The sequence below is a fragment of the Mustela nivalis genome (genome assembly GCF_964662115.1).
Source record: "Mustela nivalis genome assembly, chromosome: 13".
Classification (NCBI taxonomy): domain Eukaryota; kingdom Metazoa; phylum Chordata; class Mammalia; order Carnivora; family Mustelidae; genus Mustela; species Mustela nivalis.
Window position 1 is genome coordinate 10,436,912 of NC_139032.1, and position 13,077 is coordinate 10,449,988.

The 13,077-nt window shown below is 47.0% G+C and overlaps 1 protein-coding gene across 7 annotated transcripts in view; it reads left to right on the plus strand.

Moving 5' to 3' along the window:
- The window catches only part of PIP5K1B (phosphatidylinositol-4-phosphate 5-kinase type 1 beta), a 293,599-nt gene that overhangs the window by 138,631 nt on the left and 141,891 nt on the right, over nt 1–13,077 (plus strand). Inside the window, exon 1 of one of the 7 annotated variants that reach the window (XM_082696660.1) lies at nt 9,614–9,777. The exons of the other annotated variants lie outside the window; for them this stretch is intronic. The gene's annotated coding sequence lies outside the window, so the exon portion shown is untranslated. Of the gene's footprint in view, nt 1–9,613; nt 9,778–13,077 lie in introns of those variants that run through there. 7 annotated transcript variants of the gene reach the window in all.

Sequence of the window (13,077 nt, forward strand, 5' to 3'; positions counted from 1 at the left end):
TTTGTCTTCACCCTCATTTTTAAATTTTATGCTATGAATGGGGTCCCTGGGTGGCTCAGGCAGTTAAGCGTCTGCCTTCGGCTCAGGTCATGATCTCAGGGTCCTGGGATCAAGCCCTGCATCAGGCTCCCTGCTCAGTGGGGAGTCTCCTTAGCCCTCTCTCTCTGTGTGTGTCAAATAAAATATTTTTAAAAAATTGTAATCTTCGTAATATTAAGACTTCCCAAAGAATTCTTAATTTTCAGAACATTCCCAATGATATGTTCACATCGATTCCTCTAATTAAGTTTTGGGATTATAAGATCATTGCTTTTAAAAGGTTGCTGTTGTGACCTTTGTTGAAATTGGTTTAAATTAATGAATTTAGAGAGAAGTAGCATCCTTAAGTCTTAAGTCTTCCCTTCCCAAAGTTAAATATCTGCATTTTTATTGTCTTTTATGCTCCTCAGTAAATTATCTTCTTCTAAGACTCTGTACCTCCTTTTTGTTAAGTATATTCTTAAGTAATTTATGTGGCATTTTCTTTTGGTTCTTGTTGTTGTGGGGTTTTGTTTTTGTTTTGTTTTGTTTTGTTTTCTCTTAAAAAAAGGGATTTTTTTTCTCCATTACATTTTTTTAGCTGGGAATGTGTAAGTTCTTGATTTGTGTGTCTCATCTTTTAAACTGTCCCCCTAGGTCCGTGTTTGATTCTAGGGTATGATAAGTAGCAATCATATTGTCTCTAAATTGCAACTTTTCTCCTTCTAACCAATATTCTGTACTTAGTTCTCCTGCCTTATTTTGTTAGTGTGATCTTCCATTATAGTATCAAAGAATCTCCGTGGTAAAGGACAACCTTGGCTCGTTCATGATTTTAAAAGACAAATGGCTCTTGTGTCCCGGGCCTGCATTCCGTGGCCCACGTGGTCATTAAAAGGTATTAAAATAAAAATTCCTTGGCCACAGACATCTGGAAGGTGTCATTCTCTTGTTCCCCAGAGTAAAATGCTGTCCTTTAGCTCAAGAACTGTTTTCCATACTCAGAAAGCTTCTTTCTAACTCTGGTTTTACCAGAAGTTTTAAAAAATCTTAATTGGGTCTTGGCTTCTGTGTATAATCGATTTAAGCAGAGCCTGGAAAGGCAGTCTCACTGGAAACATAGTTAGCTTTTGAGATATTCCAAGTACTTGAAAGTAGTAAAACTTTGTTTCTATCAAATATTATTTAATTTGGATTTGGTGTCAGTCCCGATGGATGGCATAATTATAGTATTTGCTTATAATTGGAGGGGGGCAGCTTTTAGAATTTCTTCCTACAGGCCTGCCGGCCTTTCCCCCCCCCCCATACCAGAGTAATCTCTGTGGAAATTATCCCGGTTAATGCTTTTCACAAGCTGTTTTGGAGTAGGTAAGTATGACCTTTGCCTTAAACACAAATGAACAACAACAACAACAACATGTGGCCCAAACCATTTCTGGATGGGTCCCAGCAGAACATCTTATTTACAAATAGATTCATTCATCCCTTTGGGGTTAGTGGGGCAAAGAGTGAAAGGGTTGAGCTGCTTTGTTTGGACAGGACCGAAAAGCATTTAGGTGTTGTTTTCAATGTACCTCACCAAGCTAAAAATCACGGTGTCCAAAGGGCTGTGTTCGTTTCTGGAAGCTCTGGGGTGGGGGATTCATTTCCTTGCCTTTTTCCAGCTCCTGGGAGCCAGTTGCCACTCCTTGGCTTGTGGCCCGTTTCTCAAGCTCAAAGCCAGCAAGGGACAGTTAGAGAACCCTCCCGTTTGCCTCTTTGTTCTCACGTGGAAGGACCCATGCCACTACCTTGGGCCTCTCCGCATAACCCGGGACCATCTCCCCATCTCAAATTCAGCTGGTGAGCAACCTTAATTGCACCTGCGACCTTGTCATAGTTGGCCTTCTAAGGCAACATACTCATTTAGGTTTCATAGGTTCTAGGGATTAGGGTATGAACATATTTGGAGACCATTGTTCTGTCCACTGTCTTTTTTTTTAAAGATTTTTTATTTATTTATCAGAGAGAGAGAGAGCAAGCGAGCACAGGCAGACAGAGAGGCAGGCAGAGGCAGAGGGAGAAGCAGGCTCCCTGCCGAGCAAGGAGCCCGATGTGGGACTCGATCCCAGGACGCTGGGATCCGACCTGAGCCGACGGCAGCTGCTTAACCAACTGAGCCACCCAGGCATCCCATGTCCACTATGGTTTAATTTAACCAGTGTCCACCCCCGTGCACTTAGAGCACTTTGTCTATCCCTCTAGAGCATCCTGTCTGTCTGTCTGAGATGCTCAGACACTGATTGAACTCCTGAGGCGTGGAGACCGTCTCGTGGCTGGACTTCCTTCTCGTCCTCCTCCTCTCTTTCCCTCCCTGGTCTGTTTCACCCCTGCTTTGAATCCGTAAGCGTGACCATCACACCTCCAGGACCTGCATCTCCCTGTAATAAACCTACACAGAAAAGAGATTATTTTACAAGGTGGAAGCATGCAACCAGGCTTCAGGGGCTGTCCCATGTGCTGGGAAAGCAGGTACGGCTCATGCTTCTACTACAATATGAACCCAGTTTTTAAAATCCAGTTCTGAGCTCACTGCTGGAGATTCTGTCCTTTGGCTGGATTATTAGGCATCTCCCACAGGACCGTTGGCCGTGTTGTGTCTTCGGTGTTTACAGAAGCAGGTCATGTTCATGAAGCATGTCCAGGAGATGGAAATGATAGATGGAAAGTCTCTACATGGGGCAGAGAGTCGAGTGATCTCTAGGTTGGGACCAAGGGCTCAAAATAGGCCGGTGACTTCATACGCACCACAGGACCGGTAATTTTCCGGCACACAGTTTGGATAAACTTGAACGGATCTTTCCCATATTTCTTTGAAAATGGCACATGAGCGATTCTCAGGGATTTCGTCCTGGGCAGGAGATCGGAGTCAGATCCTTCCCTCCGAAGACAGGATCCCTCCTTTTTCTTGAAAGTCGGGTGGGCGTCCTGCGCGTTTTCGCAGCCGCTGTTGAATTGAGAACTGTCCCCATCACTCATGGTGGAAATAGCAGAAATGATTAATTTAGAAAAGAGAAGGATTGTGGGGTGGGTGGAAGTGACATTTGTCTACATTATATTCTTAGAAGCTTAGCCTGTGAGAGTTGGAAATGTCTCTGAGAAAACTGTTCATTAACATATAAGGACATAGAAGCGCAAATACTTGCATCGGCGGCCAAGCGCGTGCTGAGCGCGACAAGCGGAGTTGGAGCCCCGCCTGCAGGGATCTGGGTCCTCAGCCCTGGTCTGTGCGCTGCACTCTTCTGTGGCGCCTTGGACAGGTGTGCAGGGTGGCCAGACCAAGCCACCTGCCCCCAGAGATGCCCTTTGTGTCAGTTTCCACTTGGGCATTTCTCAGGCGCAGGGGACTAAAGCACACAACTGTGTGGTCGGCCCCTGAGAACCAGAATGTCATCTGCTGTGTAGCCCCTGGGTTTGTGAGGACGTGGGCATGGCCACGTGGAAGGCAGAGAGCGTGGACAGGCGTGTGTGTACACACGCGACACCAGCTGCCTTTCTGAGGACCAGGATCAGGACGAGGGTGAACAGGGTACATCTTCCTGTCCTGGTTCTCCATCATCACTTTTTTTTAATTGTTGTTTTTTCATTTGACTTATTTTAGAGAGAGAGAGAGAGAGACTCGGGGGGGGGGGTGTGGAACAGAGGGAGAGGGACAAGCGGAGTCCGTGCTCTGTGCGGAGCCTGATGCAGGGCTCGGTCTCAGGACCCTGAGATCGTGACCTGAGCCGAAATAAAGAGTCAGTCGCGTAACCGCCTGAGCCACCCAAACACCACTTGTTTTTTCATTTTTAAATCACTTCCGTACTAGTGTTTTGCACTTGTCTTGATGAAACAAAATGTGAGTGAAAACTGTGAAGTTTTAAGGCACAGTTCTTGATCAACCTAAAACACAGAGCATCCCAAGGACATGAATAGCATATCTGCAGCAACACACATTCACCGTACATAAGGGTGATTTATGTTGGTGCATATGATGAGGGTTTTGTACTTCGATGAAGTTGGGGTTTCCAACCAGGGCTAATGTGGCTCCCGGCCCCACCCTCTCAGCATTTAGGGAGCAGGCAGTATGGACATACTTGTGATTACCTATTTGGAAAAAGTGATGCTAGTGGTATTTGGTGGGTGGAGGCCATCGATGCTGCTAAACATCCTACAAGGCCCAGGACAGCCTCCCATGTACACAGCAAAGACTTATCCAGTCTCAGATGTCCGTGGTGGGGCACCTGGGGAGCCTTGGTGAAGCCATCTGACTTCGGCTCAGGTCATGATCTGAGGGTCCTGGGATCGACCCCCTCATGGGGCTCCATGCTCAGTGAGGAGCCTGCTTCTCCCTCTCCCTCTGCCCCTCCCACCGCACTTGTGCTCTCTTGGTTTTGTGTCAAATAAATAAATAAAATCCTTAAATAAATGAAATGTCAGTTGGTGCCAAGGTTGAGAAACCATGGCCTAAGGGAGTCTATGACTTATCTGTTACTTGGCTAGGGAGTTGATTAATATAGAAACTGCTCAGCTTGTGGAGTAAACTTCTCAGAAGAGTATGTGGCCTGGGGACACTTCCGTAGTCCACTGGGCTAAGGGCATCAGTTGGCCCCACAGGTGCAGAATTGCCCCGTCTCTCAAGCTTCTGTTCTCAGTGATGGGAATTTAAAAAACCAGCTTCCCTCTACCTTTGGCATGTGTGGATTCTGTGGTTGAGGATTCGGGGGTTTTGTTTCTCTTTGGGGTCATGCTAGAGTTTGCATAACCAAACACAGAATTACAGGAGACGCTTATGAATGTCAAGACAAAGCTGGACCAAAACAGCCCCATTCAGGGAACCCAGTGGTGGGTGAGGAAGTGGGCCCCAGTGTGGCCAAACCATGGCAAAGGCCCTTATGGCCACAAATACTTGAAAATGAAGAGGGGCCAGGGTGGGAAGAGATGGCTAGGGGCTGCTAGATCCCTGCCAGTGTACTGCGTTCTACTCACAGTCAGCGTAGTGAGAATGATTAGCATTTCCTTGTTCCTTTTTCAATCTATGAAAGAAAATTTCCATATTGTTTGGGGTTTTTCCCTATTGTCAGGTGGTTAAATTCCAAACAAATTAAATCATGGGAGAGAGACAAAGGTATTTCCAATAAATGCATATGTTGTGGTCCTGACGGCAGATGGTTTCCCTCCCCTGAAAATAACACCCCCTTCTCCGAGGAAACCTGTAAGCCTGAGCAGCTGTGGGGCGGGGCACCAGGACCGCACCTGCCTGTCCATCCGGTGGCCCTAGTCTGTGGTGGTTGATGGAAGAGACTGGACTGCTTTCACTCACTTCAGGTCACGGTGAGACAGTGCCCTCTGGGAAAGGCTATTCGTTTACCCAGACAGACTGGAGAAATTTCCCACAAGCCATACACTGTACCACGTACGTCTGTTTCACAAGCCAGGCTTTTTCTAATCAACCCTCCAGTGGCCTAAAGCCAAGTGCTATCGGATACCAGTGCTGGGACCACTAGGTATTTACCCTAAAGATACAAAGCGTGTTCCAAGGGGTCACCTGCCCCCCGGTGTTCACAGCAGCAGTGACCACCGTAGCCAAACTGTGGAGAGAGCCAGGCTGTCCATTGACAGACGAATGGATGAAGAAGATATGGTCCATGTATACAATGGAATAGTCCTCAGCCATCAGAAGGAGTGAATACCCACCACTTACACTGATGTGGATGGGACTGGAGGGTACTCTGCTGAGCGACATAAGTCAGACAAAGACAATTATCATAGAGTTTACTCATTTGGAATATAAAAACAGCACAGAGGATCATAGGGGAAGGGAGGGAAAACTAAAGGGGAAGAAATCAGAGAAGGAGAAACACCATGAAAGACTCATAACTATAGGAAACAAACAGTTGCTGGAGGGAAGATGGGTCGGGGGACGGGGTAACTGGGTGATGGGCCTTAAGGAGGCACGTGATGTGATGAGCACGGGGCGTTATATGCAGCTGATGAATTACTAACCACTGCATCTGAAACTAATGTTGTACTATGTGTCGGCCGATCGAATTTAGGAGAAAACAAAACCAAAGATACTGGTGCTGGGAGAGAGGTGAAGTGGTGGTGCCCAGGGACAGACCCTGTCGTAGTAGTCCTGAAAGAACAGAGGCTAGAGGTGTGGAATCACCCAGGCCTTTTTTGTACAGGGACTCATGGAACCATGGAACTTGTAAGAGAACACACTACAGACATTTCTAGAAATTTGCTTACAGGTACCCTGAAAGTTGGCTGCTGCAGGGCCTCTAGAGGGGTACCCATCAGCTCAGAGGTGATCCCTCCAAAGCCTCATAGAATCTCAGTGTTGGGATGGTCTGTACCCATCCACTGTCTTCTGCTCAGTCGTTCAGGCAATACCAAGTTAAGTACGGAGCAAGGCAGGCAGTTCGTTGGTGGACACGATGATGTCACCGGAGAGTGTGGGGTAAGGGCAGCAGGACCCACCCCAGTTTCCTCTAACTGTTACTAGGAAGGGGGAAGGAAGCCCCCTTCCATTGAGCAATGGCCTGTGGGTCAGGCACTTCCACTTGTCCTGTCCGGGCTGGTCATTTACCAGCGGGGGCCATCACGGGCGCATGCCGGGCTGGGCCACCGGAAGACTCGTGTGTTGGCGTCAAGTCTAGAGGTTGGAAGAAAGTGGCTAAGAATAGTCCCATCCTCTGACAGTCCGGAAAGGGGTTGGAGGCTGGTGGTGAGCTCTGATGGGAAGAATCCTCAACTAGGTACTTGTCAGTGGATATCTCTGACACCAGCGCTTTTGACCACAGATAACATCAGAATCAGCTTCATCGGGTTCTTCCAAAGTTTAAGAGAAAGGGACGAGGCAGACATAAGCAGGCCTCTGGTTGCTACCCAGCTGGCTTGTCTGGAAATTGCACGTGGGTGAATCAAAGGTTGCTTCCGCTTCCCTTGTGAGAAATGATGGTTCACATTTCTCCGTATCAGTCTTACTCTCAGAGTTGTAATCCAAAGCAGGCAAAACGCAGTTACTTTTGCGTGTGCTTTTTCATGGAGCCACTATAACTGGGAAAAAAACAAAAACAAAAACAGAGATCATGTTGGAATGCAATAGGTTAAACTTCACCACGCAAGTGACTTCTGCTTGGTGACCATGTATAAGGGGAAGATAGCTTAGAAAGTCTGACTTAACAGAATTTTACACGTGGAAGAAATCTTGGCAATCATCTAGTCAAATGCCTTCATTTGTAGGGGAGGGGACGGAGACCCGGCGATGCCATGGAGCTTTCTCGAAGTAGCTTCCTCACAGCCCCTTGACAGCAGAAGGGACCCCAGACTTAGATTTTTCTGCCTCCTTCCTGATGCCAGATGTCTGTCTGTGTTTGCCAAATACCACGGCAGGCCTGAGGAAATCAGGGCAAGAGTCGTTGTCTTCGAATGTTTTTTTAGGTCCTTTTCTACGGTTCGTCAGAAAGCTGGTTGGTGGCAGAGCTAAGCGCTCCAGTTAAGTGTCTTTTCACGGGTGTCCGGCCAGGTCCCCTGTCTTGCAGCCCCAGCCTCCAGCACTAGTGGCGAGTGGAGGGAGGGAGCCCCAGGCCGTGAGATGGTGGGACAGTGAAGCTGGGAGAAGCTTGTCCGGGCTCCAGAGCTGCAGTGAATGCAGAAGCAGGCGAGGCCGGCAGGGCCCCCCAGGGCTGCTGGGGGAGGTCCTGCGGGCACTACCCCGCCCCCCGCAAACCCATCACTTCACCTCGGGGACCTGCAACTCCCTGGCCAGGGACTCTTCTGTCCCCATTTAGAGCTGGATGTCCGGCTGGGTTCTGAGAGTGCTTCTATCCCAAAGACCTAAGGAGCTTTCCTGGCAGAAGGGCCGAAGCAGAGAAAGCACAGTGATCTGAAAGGCCATTGTGAAGAGGTGCAGGCAAGGGGAGAACAGCCGTCGGGTGGGGGGTGCAGAGCCGCAGGCACGTGCGAGACTCCCGCGCACCTCACGTGGCTGGGGTTTCTGGGCTGGCTTTCCCGATACACAGGGTTCCAAGGTGCAGGGTTTTAGAAACCACATTCCATGGTTCCGAGAGAGCGTGGAGAGAGGAAATCACCTCTTGAGGTCCTCCTGGGTGCTGAAGCACAGAGGCTATGTGGGCAAGGAGTGTTTAATCCAGACTTGAAAGTGAACATCGTATTTAAAATGATTCCCTGTTTTCAGTGCTTTAACCTGGTAATGGAGATTCTTGAAAAATACGTAAATAGCCTCTGATGCCTCAGTCCGTAGGATACTTTTAGTGTAGAGTCTTCCTGTGAAAAATAATATAGGATTTACCTTTCAGATGTATAATCTTTCCGAACTTTATTCTTCTGTAAAATGGAGGTAATGGTGTTAAGGTGAGAAATCAGTGCCACAGATAACTTGACCTGGCACATAATAAGCTCTTTAAACAGTTACCGCTGAATTTAAGACAGTATTACAGAACTGTAGCTCACTGAAGAAATTACCGTATTAGAAGCGTTAAATACTAAAAAGCAATCTTTCAGTATTAAGGAAAGACCTCAATTCCAAATTGTAAAACCCCTTCAGATAAATACTGGCAATAACATTTCAGATCTTTTTGTTTCAAATTCTCTTGATGTTGTTTTTCTACGGCTTTCCAGAAATAAGGGCGGAACTACTGAGCCAGTAGTAATAATACGGTTAATAACTACTGTGATGAGCATTTCACAGACGTTCATTGTGAAAAGAGGGATGGCTTCACTTGCCACTCGGAGGGGACAGCTTGATGATAGGAATTTAAAGAGAGATTCCTCCCCCCACTTTTTTTAAATCCTTTTACCAGCATCCGTCACCACGTTCTAGCCTGCGAGACGCATTTAGGGCCTGCATGGAGAAAAGCAGTTGAAGATTGGCAAACAACACGTCGCTAGCAAATGATGCTTTTCATTGTCTGTCTGGAGAAATCACGGTAGCTTTGGGTTGTAAAATGACTTCCGTTGTCTGCAGGGTTCTGTCACATGCGGCCATCACAGCTTTCCCCTTTCTCCTTTCCATATCTTAGATCCCTGAGCTTTGCCTGTTACATAAATATTATTTATTCCAATACAAATATATATGCATGTATGTATCTGTCTTTCATAGATGTTGTTGATTCCTCTGACACGTGTAGGATCTATGTTCTGTGTAGATTATGCTGTCATCTGTTACAGGATAGACGGGAGATGTGTGTACTTACAAAATTCCCCCTGGCCCATGTACAGAGTTTATCTTGAAAGTTAAACTACAAAGAAGAAAAACCAAAGTGAGGGACCCTTGAAGGGAGAAAGCAAGCTAGTTTTCTTTCTTTTAGGCCTGCTTCTGTATCATGAGGCATTTCCCACATTTTATCTATTTTTTTTTTTGCAAAGATTAAGAAACTTCACTATTTTAAAAAGTGAAAGGACTCTTACAAATCTTAACACACATGGGGAAAATAAATAAATAAATGCAGGGATCCCTGCCCCCGTAAGAAGTTTCGTTTCTGGCTTTGTTTCTTCTTACGGGGGCAAATGGGTAGCAGTCAAGCCTTCCTGTGTTACGACGTCAAAGAATGCATGTCGGAATTAATTAACTGCAGAATAGTAACCAAGGGTTCTGCCCACACTGTCAGAGCCAGGCACTGGGTTATTTCTCCTTCTCAGCTAAATACAATCTTCTTTCTATAACTGCAGAGATCGCCGGGTGGAGGGAAGAGGAACGTTTGGCGAGGTCTTGGTGTAGGTCATGAAAGAGAGATAAGATCTTATTTGCGGCCTGGGTTTGCGGAAGTACAATGAGTTCTCCTACAAGCCTTTAGCTTCCTTGAAGGAGTTTTAAGTAGCCCTCCCCCCAATCCTTAAAATAGCAACAACAGCTGTGTGTGTGTGTGTGTGTGTGTGTGTGTGTGTGTGTGTGTATGCGCACGCGCGTGTGCCTGTCTGTCTGTCCATCTGTCTTCTTACACAGCAAGAGCTTTGGGGGGACAGGAGGCCAGGGGCAGGGCTACGGGTAGTGGCTTCTCAAATAGGTGGGAATAATGTAAGTCCAGCAAGGATGGCTAAGAGAGCGACAGCACTGAAGGGTGTCCTTTGGTGGGTCCTCTGGTGGGGAGGGCTTGGTTGCCTGTGCTGCACCTGTCGTAGCTAAAGCCAGTAGACCAGCCTGAATGCTCATGCCTTTTGTAAAGATTCCAAAATGGCGACATTGTACTGAAACCCTTCCACTCTGGTCCCACCTAGGATGCCTCTCAGCTTAGTGCCAAGCTACATGTTTCTGTGCATCTGACCTGGCGGGGTTCTCTAAAAATATCTGCCGGGGACTCTCTAGGGGTGAGGCTTGGCCCTGACCCACTTCCACACCTCTGGGCAAACCATGGGTTTGCCGGTCAATGGAGAACACAAAGGAATAGAAGTTGGCTTGGTTTGGGCTGCGAATAGTCCCATGAAGCCAAGTGAATTCTGTGGTAGTTAGACCAGCCACAGAATTTAAGCGGGGCCTGTGCTAAATCAACTGGCAGAATTGGCGTCTGTGTATTGCTGTGTCCAGTGATGACATTGGCTCTGACAGTTGTGAACATGGACTTGCCTGTAAGGGCCAGCTTTGTCACTTCCTCACTGTGATGGCCCTTCTTTTCACTATATCTGTATCTTCAGGGTAAATACCAGTAGTGCAATTGCAGGGTCATAGGGAAGCTCTATTTTTAATTTCTTAAGGAATCTCCACACTATTTTCCAAAGAGGCTGCACCAGCTTACATTCCCACCAACAGTGTAAGAGGGTTCCCCTTTCTCCACATCCTCTCCAACACACGTTGTTTACTGTCTTGTTAATTTTGACCATTCTAACCGGTGTCAGGTGGTATCTCAATGTGGTTTTGATTCGAATCTCCCTGATGGCTGATGATGATGGACATTTTTTCATGTGTCTGTCAGCCATTTGTATGTCTTCTTTGGAGAAGTGTCTTTTCATGTCTTCTGCCCATTTTTTGACATGATTATCTGTTTTTTTGGGTGTTGAGTTTGAGGAGTTCTTTATAGATCTTGGATATCAGCCCTACATAGTGTCATTTGCAAATATCTTCTCCCATTCCGTGGGTTGCCTCTTTGTTTTGTTGACTGTTTCCTTTGCTGTGCAGATCTTGATGAAGTCCCAAAAGTTCATTTTTGCTTTTGTTTCCCTTGCCTTAGGAGACAAGTCTTGAAAGAAGTTGCTGTGGCTGATGTCAAAGGGGTTACTGCCTATGTTCTCCTCTAGGATTTTGAATGTCTCTGCTGCCCAGAGCAATCTATACTTTCAATGCCATCCCAATCAAAATCCCTTTTTTTTTAAAGATCAAAATGCAGAAAAGACATGTATTACCAAGCTCACATTGGAGGTGGCAGGTGGGGTGTGGTGGGAGGAGCTGACCCATCACATTTGGGGGCATCCGCTGACTTCTCTGTGCTCCTCTCTCTGTCATCCTGGACCTGGTTTCTGAGCTCCTCCGCAGGTGCTCCCTGTCGTGGACCGCCTTTGACCACAGGTAGAAGAAGCCATCTTCAGAGTTACCCTTCACCTTGTAGTTCTGTAATCTCCTCTCGCAGGACCCAGGCAGAGTGCCCACCACCTGCACACCCAGATCCTGATGATCTGGGCAAGGTTTTTGGCCATGGTTGGCCCCTCGGCCTCGGGGTCGCAGGCTCCCTGTTTTACTTTCTGTAGTTGTTATTTGACTTGTTCTCAACGGGCATGGGTTACAGTTTCTTTTTAATTTAGCAGTGCCATGTAGACATTTCTCTTTCACTTTGAGACCTTTTGGAGTCTGTATCACTTTTCAGGTAAAGAATATTTGCTCCTGAGTTCACAGGCACTGGGAACGCAAGTTCCATGATGGACCAAAGCAAGAACTGTGGTAACTGTAGCTTCCAGTATGGCAAAGTGTGTTTCACACACGCGTAGCAATAGAGGGTGATTGACTTGCTCTGCGAAGTCATCAGGGGTCCCGGTTTCTGTCTTGTTTTGCTGTCGTCCTCAACCTTCAGCTTCTAGATGGGATCCAGGAGGGCTCCTTCATCTCCAGCCATCACATCCCCAGCCTCTTAACCCCATGACCTGGGAGCGGGACCCATCATTTCCTTGCACAGCACATGGGCCTTAAATTGGTCACGTGACTATACTTAGCTGCAAGAGAAGCAGGCAAAGTACCCAGCTAAAGTGTCTGTTAATGTGTCATAGGGTTTCTTAACATCAGGCACTGTTGATGTTTGGGGATGGATGATTCTTTGTTGATGGGGCTTTGCTGTGCATTGTAGGGTATTAGCAGCATCCCTGGCTTCTGTCCAAAAGATGTCAGTGGCCCTCCCCAGTTATAACCACCAAAGTTGTCTCTGGACAGTGGCAGATGTCCTGTAAGGGACAAAATCAGCCCTCATTGAGAATAGCTGCTCAGTAAGAAGGGCAGATAGGTACTGCAGACAATTAATGTCACCCTCCATTAGCTCTGTGTTGTTCCCCCCAAAGCAGGGCTGGGCACCGATGTAGCATTTCACCTTTAAAATCAACAGCTCCCTCACAGGAATCAGAATCCTCTAAGACCGGGTGGAACTTGGTTTCTGTTGGTTCCAGGCAGGTGAGAAGTGAATCCCTTTTTATTTCTAGCTTTTGAGTCAAAACATGTATTTGTATCAAATAAATATGTCTTTAAAAATTCGTTTATTTATTTATTTTAGAGAGAGCACAAAAGCAGGGGAGGTGCAGAGGAAGAGAAAAAGCGGTTTCCCTGCTGAGCACGGAGCCTAACACGGGGCTCGATCTCACGACCCTCAGGTCACCATCTCAGCTGAAATCGGGTGCTGGCTGCTTAACCGACTGAGCCACCCAGGCACCCCAATAATATTTTTATTCGAATTTACAAACAAATGAAACTTTGTTCCATAGTGTGTATATATGTTAAGGTCATGCTCCTGGGTCACACTGACGATGAATATCTCAGTGTCCACTGTAATGTTTTGGAAGGATTACTTCGGCAGCATTCATAATGCTGTTCTCTGCTAAATCAGA